This window comes from Mastigoproctus giganteus, chromosome 7 (genome assembly GCF_048544385.1).
Source record: "Mastigoproctus giganteus isolate SK-2022 chromosome 7, ASM4854438v1, whole genome shotgun sequence".
NCBI classification, from domain to species: Eukaryota; Metazoa; Arthropoda; class Arachnida; order Uropygi; family Thelyphonidae; genus Mastigoproctus; species Mastigoproctus giganteus.
Window position 1 is genome coordinate 175,719,026 of NC_143581.1, and position 15,280 is coordinate 175,734,305.

The 15,280-nt window shown below is 36.9% G+C and overlaps 1 protein-coding gene across 1 annotated transcript in view; it reads right to left on the reverse strand.

Annotated features, from left to right (window-relative positions):
- Window positions 1-5,801: 5,801 nt before the first annotated feature.
- LOC150083350 (tubulin-specific chaperone A-like) overlaps window positions 5,802-15,280 on the reverse strand; it is a 76,982-nt gene continuing 67,503 nt past the window's right edge. Inside the window, exon 5 of the mRNA XM_090377204.1 lies at window positions 5,802-6,152. The gene's annotated coding sequence lies outside the window, so the exon portion shown is untranslated. The remainder of the gene's footprint in view (window positions 6,153-15,280) is intronic.

The window sequence follows — 15,280 nt, forward strand, 5'->3', positions numbered from 1 at the left end:
ATACTCTTCATCTGATTATCAGTAGACTTTTCATGCATTAAGAATCTGCAGATAAAGGAACCACTAGGTGGCAGTGAACACAGTGTGCTGATGTGGGATTTACTCAAAGAGGTAACTACCATCAAGAGTAAAGGGAAGGGTTTTTGCTTTCGTAAAGGCGACTATGGTGGTCTGAGACTATTTAAATTCTATATGGTGGTACCAACTGATGACGTTACCAACATCAAATTCAAAATGGAAAGCATTCAAAGAATTAATCTTGGAAGCTACTAGGCTTTTCATACCAACTAAGAAATATTTTCAAAGTTTAGGCCTAAATGGATGTCAGATGAACTAATGAGACATGTGGCAGAGAAGAGAAATGCATGGGATACATACAAATTAACACGTGACACAGAAGCCTATGATAGATAGAAGCTGGTCTGTAACCAAGTCACAAAGGAGGTTAGGCAAGCAAAGACAGATTATTACGAGAAATCTTTGGCAAAGGATGCAAAGAGTTTTTTACTTATGTAAACTCTAGAAGGAAGGGATCAAGATTGGTCCATTTGATATCGGTGGTTCAACTGTTGATGATCCTGCTCAGGTAGCTAACAAACTAAATGAGTATTTTGCATCTACATTCACACATGAGTTATTCAGGGAGGGGAAATGCCAGAGGCGAATTAAACTCTGGCAGTGAGCTAAATGATTTTGTAATAATTGAGAGCAAAGTGGAGGAGAAATTGTTGAAGATAACCATAAGAAAGGCACCTGGGGTGGATGGGATCTATCCAGTTATATTAAAGGAGGCAGCAAAGGAAGTAAGCAAACCCTTAGCCATAATTATGAGAGCTTCATTGGGCTCAGGGGAAGTTCCCCTTGACTGGAGATGTGCAAATGTGGTTCTAATTCATAAAGAAGGAATTGGAACCACAAAAGTATGTATATTACTGTAAACAATAATGAAAACGGAAAAAGCTTTGTCGAATGTGTATCTGATCTGGTAACAAAATTTATATTATCTAATGCAGCTGTGATAAAAACTATTAAAAAGAAAATTGAATCCTTGTGTAGAAGTAAAAAGGTTTTTGGAATCTATATCTTCTTTGATGCTATTGGGAACTTCCCTGAAAACAAATATTAGTTTTTTCAAAACTATTGCTAGCTTCACTGAAAACAAAAATCAAATATTCAAACCATTTTCATTTACAGAGTGAACAGCAAAAACTACTCAGAACTGTTTTATTCAATGTTTATTTGATTTAGTAATAAAATTAAGAAAAATTAGCTATTGGAAGCTGTATAGACTGGCAAACACTGATTATGTATGAATGATATCTTTTAGTGTTGCAAACAGAGTAGTACTTACTTATCATAGAGGGGGGGGGGGAAATCAGAAATTTTCGTAAATGAGAGCACTGTTGAGTTTTTAAAATTGGGATGTCTTTGATCAAGCACACCTTCAGATGTACATAAAATCGGAAGCTAGTGTAAATAGATTTAGTATTTTTACACTCAGTTTCCAAGTTTGTGATGCAAACTCAACTGAAAGTTTAATCTCAGATGAATAATAATCACACTTAGAAAAGAAGCATGGACTGGCTTCAAAAATGTTGTTCACATCTATTCAAAATATGTGCAGTAAATTTTAAAAATGAGGATATAAGATGAGCTTGAAAGGTTCATTTCTTGTATTTCAGTTCATTATAGTTAAAACTGCATTAGTTTGGTGAAACAAAGGCTTTTACAGCACCAGCTAAAAAAAATAAAAAATTACATATAAAATAAATAAATTGCTTTTGTGTTTTGCTCTTAGTTACCTATCTAGCTGACCTTTACATTTTCCCACACTGCCACCCTCAACTACCTGGAGGTAACTTATTCCAGTCCAAACCTCTTCACTTGTATTTTGAATTTATGTTCCCTATTTATAACAGTGAGCATTTCATGCATTTGAGATATCCCCTTTCGAGCATTGATCTGAGAGGAGATAAACCTCACTCAATCAGCTTCCCTCTAAAACATCATTACCAAGTGCTGTAGCCCATATAAGTGTTTCCTCATATGGGCACCTTTTGCTGATCTCAACAGGTGTGTTGTTAAACTTTGAATCACTTTGAATCCTTTCAAGAAGCTCAAAAAAGTGTCTTTTTTTTTTTTTTGTGTGTGTGCAGTCTATTTTTGGACAGTGTTCCAGGAACTAATAGCAGGGAGTGATTGTAATTTAATTTCATAAAATAATGAGTATCCAAGGAAATTTTGGTGGTCAAAGGAAAGGGTAGGGCTTTAATTCAGGGGGAGGTAGAACTCCAGTAGACTCATATTGCTTGTTCTGTTAACTGAGGTTATTACTATGTGCTTTTTAATATTAATACATTATGAGAAGGGTCTAAGGGATTTAACCCGGAGGCCACAAACACTCATACCAGTTGAAAGTACTGCAAAAGAAAAAAAAAAAAAAAAAGCATGGGACAGTTAGACTCTTGGATGACATTTCTTTATACATTATAAACAGGTATGTAATAAAACCACTGAAGAGTTTTGAAAAATCTGAGTATGAAAAATTGTTGGTGCAGAGAGCCAAGAATGAGTAAAGGAGAGTAATGAGAGGGGTGCTACTCATATATGAATGTAAAAATGAGTAGAAATTTAACATAATAGTCCCTTCCCCACACACAAGGTCAAAGCAGTGGTATAATCAATGCTTCAGCTCAAATGATGACCCAGTTAAACAAGTATTTTGCAACTATCTTTACTATTGAAACCACATTAGTGATATAATGAAGCTGAGTTGAAGTCTTAAAATTAGCGACAGTTATATCAGATAAGCACCTATCTGAAAAGCTCCTGCGGGTGGAAAGCCCCAGAGACAGATGGTGTACATCTGACCTTTATAAATGTCATTAGAGATCATTATATTTGGGGTTTATTCCCTTGGACTGGAGAAGTGCCCTATGTCTGCTGATTGGTAAAGGAAGAGCCAAAGAAGGAATGACAAATTGTAGGCCAACGAGTCTGACTCATAGTTGGTAAGATTATATATACAATCTGTATAAATACAGAATCATCTGAAGATTGGTATATCTCAAGATTGGTATCTTAATGTCTCAGCATGGTTTTGTAAACGGGAGATCTTGCCTTACTAATCTGGTAAAAAACTATGAGGTTATAAAACAGTTTGATGCAAGAAACAACTCTGATACATGAGGTGTGGCACTAAAGTTCCTGGACTAGTGCTGTTGTGGTCATGTTTGATGAGTTTGAAAATAAACAAAAGTGGTATGTTGTAGTTTAAACTTCCTCCAGCAGATGGTGGTATAGAGATTGTCCAGTAGGCTTACAAGTAACAATCAGTTTCACTGGAATCCTCGGAGGCTATCCAAGGATGGTCAGGAATGTGGATAGTTACCCAAGGATGGTTATCCTTAAAAAGTGCATCTTGGCACTGATCATTAACCATTTTCCCAATCAGAACATCTTCAAATTTTGACATTGCACTCTGTCTCCCTTTGACATAATTTAAGAAAATCAGAAACAGTGGTCCCATTACTGATCCCTCAGGGACCCCTCTCATTAGCCCAATCTGAAGAGTAACTATTAATCACAGCCCTCTGTCTCTTCCCCTGCAGCTATTTTTCAATCCATCTAAGGATTGTGTCTGCAATCCCAACATATTTCAGCTAACACAGTAACCTCTCATGTATGATTAAGTCAAATGCTTTGGCAATATCTAAATAATGCTGAAATTAATTCCCACTTCCAACTTTCTGAATGTAAGTTACCAGGCTATTTAAACATTATTTTCCTTTTAAAAAAATCATGCTGTTTCCTTCAGAATACGATTTCTATCTCAGTGTCCCTGTACTTCATTTTTGCTCATTACCTCCTTGATTTTCCCTACCACTGAAGTTAGCCTGACTGGATATAATTACCCACTTTGCTCTTATAACTGCTTTTTTGTATTGGTGATATGCTGGCACTTCCAATCCAGAGGAATCCCCTATGTCCAATGATGCCCTCATAATTAATGAGGGCATCATTGGACATATTATTCCAGGATACCATCCTTAGACTTCTCTTCTTAGGTTGTTCAAAGAGAATTTGTGAATTTGATCCTAAAGTCCTACAGCAAAGTGCCTAGGTTTTTTGCTGTAGGACTTTAGGAACCTGTGTTTTCTTTCTTTTTTTATGTTCACCACAATAGCAACATGTAAGTGCAGTAATTTTTTATAATTCATGTTATTTGTCACTGATCAGAGAATCAGAGTTCCAAAAAATTGTTACATTTTCAAATGTAGTTTGGTGGGTTCATATTACAAATATGAAGCAATGAAAGTTTTTTTTTTTTTTTTTTTAATATATAGTTACAATGGCTTCCAGTTCCTTGTTCTACTAAAATTCAAGATTCAAACTAAGCCTAAAAAAAAAACCAAAAAAAACCACCAATTTCTACGAGTGAGGCATATATTGTTACTTTAAAAGTCCTTATGTATGTAATGATAGAATGTAACATTCAACATGGCATGCCCTGAAAAAGAATTAAATTGCTGAGAACACTTATGGCCTTAGGATATTTGCAAGGTCTTGAATCCAAAAACAATTCAACTTTCTAAATTAAAGGCACAATTTTTTTTTTCTAATTACTGATTATGACCAAGAACAAGCAAAAATTAACAGCAAATTCTTGAGCTCTTGGTTTTATTTTAGACGAATTTAAAATAAAACCAGGAAAAACTTTGGAACACTTGATCATATGTTTAATATATGCATGCTTATGCCATCTCACTAGCATTAATAAACTAATGCTAGGGATTTCATTAATGTAAGTTAACTAATTTTACTAAAAACAATAACAAACCTTATTAAAAATTATTATCCTAGAAATCAGGTATAAAACCTTTCAGTTTTTATATAAACATATGGATAATACAATTTTACAAGTTAAAAGATAATTTCTCAGCACTTTAAATATTAAATCCATTTTGGGTTTTCATATGAAGCACCAGTTTAATATTTCATATCAATTTAATATAAAGGAAATTATATTTTAAAACATGGAAATTTATTGGAGTAACAGAAGTTTTTATTTTGAAAAACTTTATATTGGCAGTACAAAAATGACAAGTATATAAGACAATTATACATATATACACATATTCCCTTTCTGAATTGTTTTAATGTCCCTTAAAAAATTAATATATACAACAAAATGAAATTTGACCTGTGTTCAAACATTTTTGGTGTTTCCCAATATGTAAATCAGGTTAAAATTTTTACATCCAATTATTATCAAGTCTTTGAAACCAAATTTGAAAATAGAAGATATGAAAAAGTTTCATGGCTAATTTAACTATAAACAATATAGTTAGTCACAATTATGAATATACATTCATTTTGCTTTAAAGATGTACAGATTGGAATTTGTATTAGTTTTTTGTAATGGCAGAGATCTCTAATAGAGCAAGAATACCATTTTCTCCTCTCATGAGTTGCCTTGATATTGCATTATTGCATTATTAAAAATAATCAGCAACTAGCTCTTGAGAAGTCCTTTTATGGGTACACTACAGTACATCACCATGAAGAGTACACCACTATGACATTATACAAAAATCTTCTAATACAAACTCCGGTGATCAAGTAAAGGGAGAAAAAATGTACAGCTATCATTTACGTTTTGAAATCTTATATCACATGTGTATAATATATTACTGCACAAAAAACTGCATCATTATTAACATTGTTAATTATATTCTTTAAATAAAAAAAAAAAAAATAATAATAAAATAAAAGTTTCATACCATAAATAACATTTCCTATACAAGTGTGTGTGTGTGTGTATATATATAAATTATATACATAAGACTAACATTTAAAGGAATCAAGACAAAGATACTGTTTCTATTCAGATTTAGAATATGCAAATTGAATTTTTATACCAGTAAGGAGTATTACTATACAAATTCCTATATTCTATTTAAGGGATAATTAAGCACAGAATACTAATCTGGTGTGCAAGAATGGTGAAAATGTTTAACTATACTCTAGTGTTCAAATAATACAAATATGAAATTTAATTTAACTACACTGTTAAAACTTTTCTACTAATTTTTCTGTAGCTATCCTGATATGCTCACTATGTTAGTCTTGATGTGTGGACCGACCTCATCCTGGAAAGAGAGAGACAGAGAGAAAAAAAAAAAATCATTAATAAATGTACAGTAACAGCAAATCACTATATAGGAGTGGTTCAGTAAAGATCATATTCACGAACCCCTGGTGACAAAGGTTAAAACCAAGGCATCAACTAAGAAAACACATTTCTGCTACTGAAAGATACATTTTTAAAGGCAATAATACTTCTCATTGCCCTACAAACAATGATCCAATTTCAGAAATCACTGCATATTAACACAAAAAGGACTTAGAGATGAAAGACGAAGAAAGAGCAAATTTCAAGCCCAAATGGCTGGCTTACTGTCTATGTAACAATAAGTAAACTGTGTGCATGACAGAATCCTGGAGCAAGTGCACATCTCTGATCATCATTCATTACAACTGTTCCTTGACAATTGCATACAAATGGCAGAGAAGGTTGGAATAATATATCTTGGTGTTGGTAGTACACTAAAAAAAATAAAAATTATGGTTCATACCATGTTGGTAAAAAAAAAAAAAGCAATGGTGTAGCAGATAGCTACACCATTGCTTTCTTTGGGGGTGATGATAATTTTTCCACTGTTTGGGTGTTCTTTGGTCTCACTGGTAAAAATATCTCATCCATAACCACTAGTTTGGAAAATGAGTCATTCTAGTGATTAGTATGCATGGCTATAAGTTACTCTGCACAATTCTGCCTTTGCATATTCTTGAAAGGTAACAATTTAAGAGAGTTATCACTTAGAAATTTTACAAGCCAGATGTAACAATCTTCCAATCAAATATCCCAATCTCCTTTGTGGCAGTAGTTGTTGGGTGTCTTGAAATTTCTATACTATTAAGCATTAACGTATCTCCCATTAAACAACCTCTCCCTCTTTGCAACATCACTATAGGATGTAGCAATCCTTCCCATGTACTGTACTCATCTGCTTCTGAATTATTTTTTCCCCCTTTTTGGAGAAACATGAAGTATATGTTGGATCTCGCCTTGTTCATGTTTCCCTCTGCTGTATGCTTTGTAACAAAAACAATTGTAATTATCAAAATTTGTATACAACTACTACAGTTATTCTCCCTTGATTAAATTGAATTCTTACTAAACAATCCTTGTATTAACAATCAGTATGCTGTATGGATGTATATGGCATACAGACTAGTTATCATTGTATATTCTCTTATAAATACTTGCTTAACCGTGCAGCAGATATTCTGTTTCTATCTGGTAGAATAAGTGATTGCAATGAATGCAATCAAAGCATTTTATCATTAACTTACAGGGAAACCATGTACGAGTACTCCTTATTAAAAAATATTTTTCCGTTCAAATTTTTCAAGCACTATAAAAATTTACCATAATTAGTGTTAAGGGTAAAGGTAAATTGATACAAGGATGCCAGGCTTATTCAATATCAGTCTTCACAAAGCAATAAATCACCTGGTTTCATCAGGTACTGTCCAACCCTTCCTGTTTATAACGCGCGCGCGCGCGCGCGCACACACACACACACACACACACACACACACACACACACACACACACACACACACACACACACACACACACACACACACACACACACACACACACACAGTGATCACTGAATTATGATCACCTACCTAATACCACCATTCACATGGATAACAGCTGCTCTTCACCTAGTTGTGGACTCCATTAGATGTCTGTAGGGATCTGCAAGGCTTTTCAGTGTCAGAATAGATGATGGTTGTGTGTCCATATGCATCACTTTCCATCTCAAAACAACCCAGAGGTGTTCAACTGGTTTGAGGTCAGGCAAATTTGGAGGCTAATCAAGATGAATAATATCTTCACTATGTTTCTTGAACCACTTGCACACAGTGTGGGCCTGATGACATGGCAATTATCGTCTTGGAATATCCGTTTCTGTTTTGGGAAAAAAGCAACATGGAAGGGTGCACACTGTCTCCTAAGAGCTGCCGGGAGACCCTACCAGTGAAAAGTTGGTCTATATGCACCAAGGTGGTTTGACCCATTCAACACCATTTTTTGTACACCATAACAACAGTGGGCTGTGAGTAACTAATAAGACATGCCATTTCTGATATGTAAGTGCCCAATGCACGATTTCTCACAATCATGCCCTTTACAAACTGTGTTATCAGATGCAAATTACTGCTGCTCTAGCATATGAAGCTGTTCAGCTTTTTACACTGTGAGCTATGTGGCATAGTCCGTTATTGATGGGGTGGTCACAATTGAGTGATTACTGAGGAGTACTCATACATGGTGATTCAAAAATAATTGAACATATATAACCTGCCTCTGGAACAGTGGCCACCCAGATATCACACCATGTGACTTCTTGTGGGGATATATCAAGAATCTTGTGTTTGTACCACCTCTTCCTCTCAGCCTTAGGGAAATGAAGGAAAGCATTTGTAGCATATCACCATCAATGGCTGCCATTTCAACCACTGATGGTGACATGCTACAAAGGATCTGGGATGAATTAGACTACAGGATTGATGTGTGCGGTGTGACATGAGGGTTGCATATTGAGCATTTGTAAGGTTATAGAAATAACTGTGATAGTTCCTTTACAAATTTATTTTGACTACATGTTCATATATAACCTAGTTACTGAGTAATAAATTTTTGAGTGTTAAATTCTTTTTGAATCAATCTGTTTTGAATGAATGTATTATTTGAAACAATGCATCCATTAATATATAAACTGTCTTGAAATTTTTATAGTATATGTTGTATCTCTTAACTGTTTCCAACTAACAGCAGATAGTTTTAATAGATGGCAAAATGAGTATAACTTTTTAAATCAGAGGAGCAGCAGCTTAAACCTGTTAGTTTCAGCTGTCTGATTTAAATGTTCTGTTTATACTCCACTCCAATTACTAGGTCAGGGAAGTTTACAAGAATCCAAATATTCATTCTGACAATACAATTGTGAACCATATTTATCGTTTGAGCACTCCCACCATCTACCATGTGGTTATTTTGGAAATGAGTGTACAAAAGTTGAAATCTAATCAAATGATACATAAATAGATATAGAGGATATTAGGAGGACCGGTAACAAAAGTAATGCCTCCTAATTTTTTGCTTTCAAATGTGGCACCATATATCATTTCGCGTGTCACTCAGTGGTCGCTAGAGGTCTCTAGTTTCACCATACTGAGTGGAACTGTGATTGGTCTCGTGAGTGCAGCACATGGATAGTTCAAAATTGTGGATGTTACAGATATATGCATCAAGCAAAGAGTGGTGATTGAATTTATTACCAAGGAAGAAATGACAACTATTGAAATCCATACACATCTCAAAAATGGTTGGTTGGTTTGGATTTTATTGGCACATTTGCAACTAAGGCTATAATGCGCCATCTCAGAAATGTTTATGGTGACAATACTGTAGATGGGAGTACAGTTAGATGTTGGGAAGACACTTTAAGAGTGGGGAAAGTGACATTGTGGACAAGCCCAGAAGCAGCCAGCCAGTAACATCAGACAATAAGTGCCAGATTGACACGCTGATCAATGACGACTGCCGCAATCACAACACGCAAATTGTGCAATGCAGTAGGTACAGGATAACCATCATAAAGGAACTAGGCTACGAGGTTTGCACCCGGTGTGTCCCGAAAATGCTGACATGAGCACAAAAAAGCACAGAAAGTCATCTATATAGAACTTCTCCAGCACTACTAGAGTGAAGGGGAGAGGTTTTTCTTTCAAGCATAGTGACGAAACCTGGGTCCATTTTGACCCTGAAATGAAGAGACAGGCAATGGAGTGACACCATGAAAATTCACTGCACAAGAAGTTTAAAAGACAGCCTTTTGTCAGTAAAGTCATGGCAACAGTATTTTGGGACAAAGATGGGGTCTTGCTTGTGGACTTCTTGGAGCATGGCACCACAATCAACTCAGATTGATATGTGGAAACACTGAAAAAGTTCAAAGCCTGCATCTGTACAGTTCAACTAGACAAAAACCTTAATGAGGTTCTTCTTCATGACAATGCTCAACCGCACACCAATCTTCCTCATTCTTCTCTTAGCTCGGATCTTGCACCTTCTGACTACAAAGCCCTCTAGAGCAAGAGTAAGGACTTCTACAAGATTGGAATACAGATCTGGCTCAGAGATGGCAGAAGTGCATAGAAAATGATGGTGACTTTGTGGAAAAATAATAATGTGTTTGTTAATGATTGAGAATTAATTGATGTAAAATGCATAGTTGCAAGAATTAAATTTTCCGAAGGAAAAAAATGGGAGGCATTACTTTTGCACCATTCCTCGTATATAGATGGAGTTGAAAAATATTTATAAAAAAAGGATATGTGCAACAATCCTTTTTTTTATAAAGCTATCATATTTTAAGGGCACAAAAGGTGATCTTGGTCATGGTTGTACTAATGACATTAAGAGTAGATTTGAGGATTTTCTTAACAAGTACAGGGCAATGTTGAAAATAAGTTGTGAGTTACGATTAAATTTGAAAGTATCTGCATTTCTGTCCAGACATAACAGGAGGGAATACATTTCTGCTTCTTCTGCAAAGAGTTCCAGGACTGACTGAGTTATCTGGTACCTCCTTAACCTCTACATCTATTATTTCTTGTACTGCAGGTGGCTCTTCTGTGTTTTTGGCTTTTCTTCAACACTTTGTTTTGGAAGTTGTGGAGCACTAGGCAGCATGGCGGCCAACTGTTTTTTGGGTGGGCTTTTGTGAGTTCAATAAATAGTGTGCAGTGGGAGTGAAGTTGGTAGAATTGTTCTTAATAGAATAGTTGACAGAATGCTTTCCTGCAACTTTCTCAACATATGATGACTTCACTGCTTTCTTTGCCTCCTGATAAGATACATCCAGCTCTGCCTTGATCCTTTGTATCTCTTTTTCCTCCATCCACAGCTGGCATGCTCTTGAGTATGCAGGGTCTCCTTGGCCGTTAATGCGTACAGGTTTTGTATCTGAGCATCCTATAATTTTGTAGTCCTTTCCACCACATCAAGCACAACAAGAGAGGCCATTTGCGAGTGTCCATATATTTGACGCTTCAAGCATCTTACGGGATTCAGTACTTATGACCATACTGGGCATTGTAGGTACCCAGCTGTAATGGAATTAAGAGATGTTAGCAAGTTGAAAGTAAGGATGGGGTTTGTAGTGGATACTAGATTCCCATTCCTATGCACAAGTATTCTCTTTATACCTGTCATTCCTTGCAGCTTAAGTTCAAAACAGATTTCTTCAGATGATAATTCCACAAGGTCCCACTTGGAAATCACACCATGAGATGAATTTAGTGTTTTATGTGGGGTAAATGTAATAAGTATTCCCCCAACAAAATGGCTTGAAGAAGCTGTTCCAAATGCTTATCATTTTTTTTTTTTTTTTTAATTAAAAGATCACCAGAATGTAGCTGTTTTACTGATTTAAGAGAACTTGCCAAACCTTCTAACCCCTTCTGTATAAAGAAGGATGACAGAAAGGTGTAGGTCTTGACATCCCCTCCATTCTGGGTCTGTTTGCTGCTGCGATAGCATTATCATCAATGTTACTGTTATCTGGTAGGGACCGTGTTGGAGTCCCAAATGAAAAGTTTATATTATCACGATTAGTGAATTATTTATTTTGGTTCAGTGGGCTCCCCACCCACCATAGAACCCAAATGGGACACCAACTATATGGCAAGCAATAAATGTGCTCAGGAGTGGAAAGCCAGGGCTACCCAGACACCATACCTGCACCACCAACCCGAATCTTGTCCTTTAGACTATGAGGGTAGGGGCTTGGCAGTGACATGGTTGACCCTTAAAAGTGATTCCATGATCTGACTGATCTTGGGTGAGCCATCCCAGGACCACCCATCTTGTCTTAGCAGGGACCAAAATGGTGTGTTGAAGCCAGGTCCAACAACTAGGATCCTCTTTTAGTTTCCATGGATTGTAGTGCATGGTAAACATATCAGTGGAAGCTGGGCTGTGGGCATTGGATCCCAGTGATGCTAATCTGGAGAACCAGCAGTATCATTGAGAGGTCCCCTCACCACGTACAGGTGTCCATGTTAACAGGCCACAAAAATGCATGGCCATCACAAGCTCAATGCTGTTAATGTAGTGATATAGTCACACTTCATTAGATTGTAAAAACATTCATTATCTGTCATCGTTCCGCTATTCCACAGGTCAACGTATGAAGCCTCGCCACCATGCCCTATCTGTGTATTTCTCCCTGTCGTTGATTTCACTCCAGTTTTCTCCTCTCTTAATGACATTGGTCTTTGTCATGTCTTGCCATCTCATTCTTGGTCTCTCCCATGGTCTTTTGTCCCTTAATTGTAAATCAAACATTTTTCTTGGCAAATGCCTCTTGTTCATCCTCTTTACATGTTCGAACCATTTCAAATGGGACCTTTCAATCCTCTCATGGAGTTTTTCAACCTGAATTCTCTCCCTAATCACATCATTCCTGATTTTGTTGCACCTTATCTTTCCAGCTATACTCCTCACAAATCTCATTTCTGCCCCCTGAATTCTGCTTTCATCCCTTTTCCTCATAGTCCAAGTTTCAGATGCATACGCCAGAATTGGTATGTAACAAGCCTGATATATAGCCTTCTTACACTTCAGTAGTATGTTCCTGTTCCAGATCAGATCTCTTGTCTGCCCATAGAAATTCCCACTCGCTTGTATCCTTCTACTTATTTCTTTGTCTATTACTCCAGTCTTTGTAATGGTGCTTCCTAGACACTTGAAGTTGTTAACCATTTTTAGCTCTTTCCCTTTCATTGTAATGTATCTGTCAAGCTTGCCACTCCTCTTTAGAATCATTACTTCACTCTTCTCCTGACTGAAAACCAGTCCAAATTCATTGGCCTTACTCACCCATATATCATCTTCCCGTTGCACTTGTTCCATGCTCTCTCCCCAAATGCAGAGGTGACAGGACACTTCCTTGCCTCAAACCTGATGTTATTTCGAAGCTCCATCAACCTTATCATTGTTCTTACTTTGCTCACTGTATTGGTGCACATATTCTCAATTCTCTCCACAAGATGTTCCTCTATCACCAAGTTTCTCAAAACCTACCACACTTTCTCATTACAGCATCAAACACTTTCTTTATATCCAAAAATGCCATCCATTATTCTTTATTGTGTTCATAACACTTTTCCATCACTTGCCTGATGCAAAAAATTAAATCCACCATCAATCTGCCACACCTAAAGCCATACTGTTCCTCGGTCATCTTATTTTCAATCGTTCCTCTTATCTTCCACTCTAATACAGCTTACTCATGTGATGCCTCTATAATTGGAACACTTTTTCCTGTTCCCCCTTCTCGAACAACGGGATGATCAAACCTTTTCAGTCCTTTGGCACCTGGCTGTCATCCCAGATCTTACGGAACAGTCTGCATGTCCACGCTATCCCTGCCTCGCCTGTAGCCTTCAGTATCTCGCCATTTATCTCATTCATACCAGCAGACTTATCTGGTCTTGATGTATTTCCATGCCTGCACTACAGAATTCCATGTCAAGTCTGTCTGCTCTCTCTCCGTATTTTCTCTGCCATCCCCTCTTCTATGATCAACCTGCCTTTGTCCCTTTTGTTGGCTGTCCTGCATGTTCCAACATATTTCTCTTATCTCTTCATCCTTGGTTATTAGATTCTCATTCTGATCCATCAAGTATTTGCTCTGTTCACCATCTCTTCTTCTATTCCTCACCATACCATACAGCATCTTTTATTACCATCGATATCTTGTCGTAGAGTTTCACTCCATTCTTCCAACCACAGTCTTCTCTCCTCGTTAACTATCCTCTTAGCCTCTCTCTTCACGGTTTCACATCTCTCTTTATTCTCATCATTTCTGTTCTGAAAGTAGGTCCTGAATGCATTATTCTTGATTTTCACAGCCTCTCGTCCTATCATTCTGCCATGGGGTTCCTTTCCATCTCCTTCTATTGCTTGTCCTTCCACAAACCTGCTCTGTCAGTCCTACTATACAGTCTTTGAATGCTTTCCATTCTGATTCCACGCTGTTCATCACTGTCGTAGGTACAACCTTCCTGAACTATGACCAAGCTGTTCCGTAAACAGAAATCCAACAGCCTCTCACTATCATCATTCCTAGGTCCCCCAACCATGTGGACCCATAACATATTCTAGCCTTTGTCTCTCCACTCCGACTTTTGCGTTCAGGTCACCCATGATAACTATATCTCCACCTGTGATGTTCTCTTCGAGCTTGTACTCAAACTCCAGCTTCTCCATTTCTTTGAAACCGGTTTGCTGTGCGTAACATTGTACTATCTTCAATGTTTCGCTGTCATTCATTTGCAGTTTAATTTACATGAGCCTGTTGCTGATATTATTCACCACCAATAGCCTTTGCTTAATCCTGTGGTCTATAATGATGGCTACACCCTTTCTCGCTACATCATCCCCAGACCAATATAGGTAATAGCCTCCTCTTAACTCTTTACACCCATTTCCTTTCCATTTTGATTCACTCAATCCAAGTTTATTTTTCTGTCCTTTAAGATGTTCACACACTCCTCAATTTTTCCTGACAATGTCAAAATATTGAGTGTGACTAGTTTAATATATGTCGTCATCTGCTGATCTTGTTGGTTGCAGATACCACCACATCCAGGCTAATTAGCTTTGAGGCTTCTTTTTCTATTGAAGACAATAAATTTAATCTGGCGATCTGCCAAACCTGTTGCTGCCATATAGATGTGGTGGCTCTTATTCGGTGGCGAAGCTTCCTCGTGATGTCGCAGTTCTATCCATATACAGTACAGCCAGGCCTCACATAACGCGATTTTCAGTTAACGCTATTTGAAAAAATTATTTCACTTTACACAATGCAAATTTCCAGTTAACGCGATCTTTCTTTTTATGCGATAGTTGAAAAAGATTTGAATCGCGCATTAAGCTTACCGCGAGTCAGACGGGCAATAAACAAACGTTTGCCTGCTGCCCGCCTCTGTGTGTTCCATCAACCATCGGAAAAAGATGTGTTACTTGTTAGTCTCCTGCTAATAAAGTCAATGCACACTTGCATAAAAATTCAAATTTTTAAATGATCCAGATGAAAGTGTTACTGCGAAGGAGATAACGGTAAAAGAA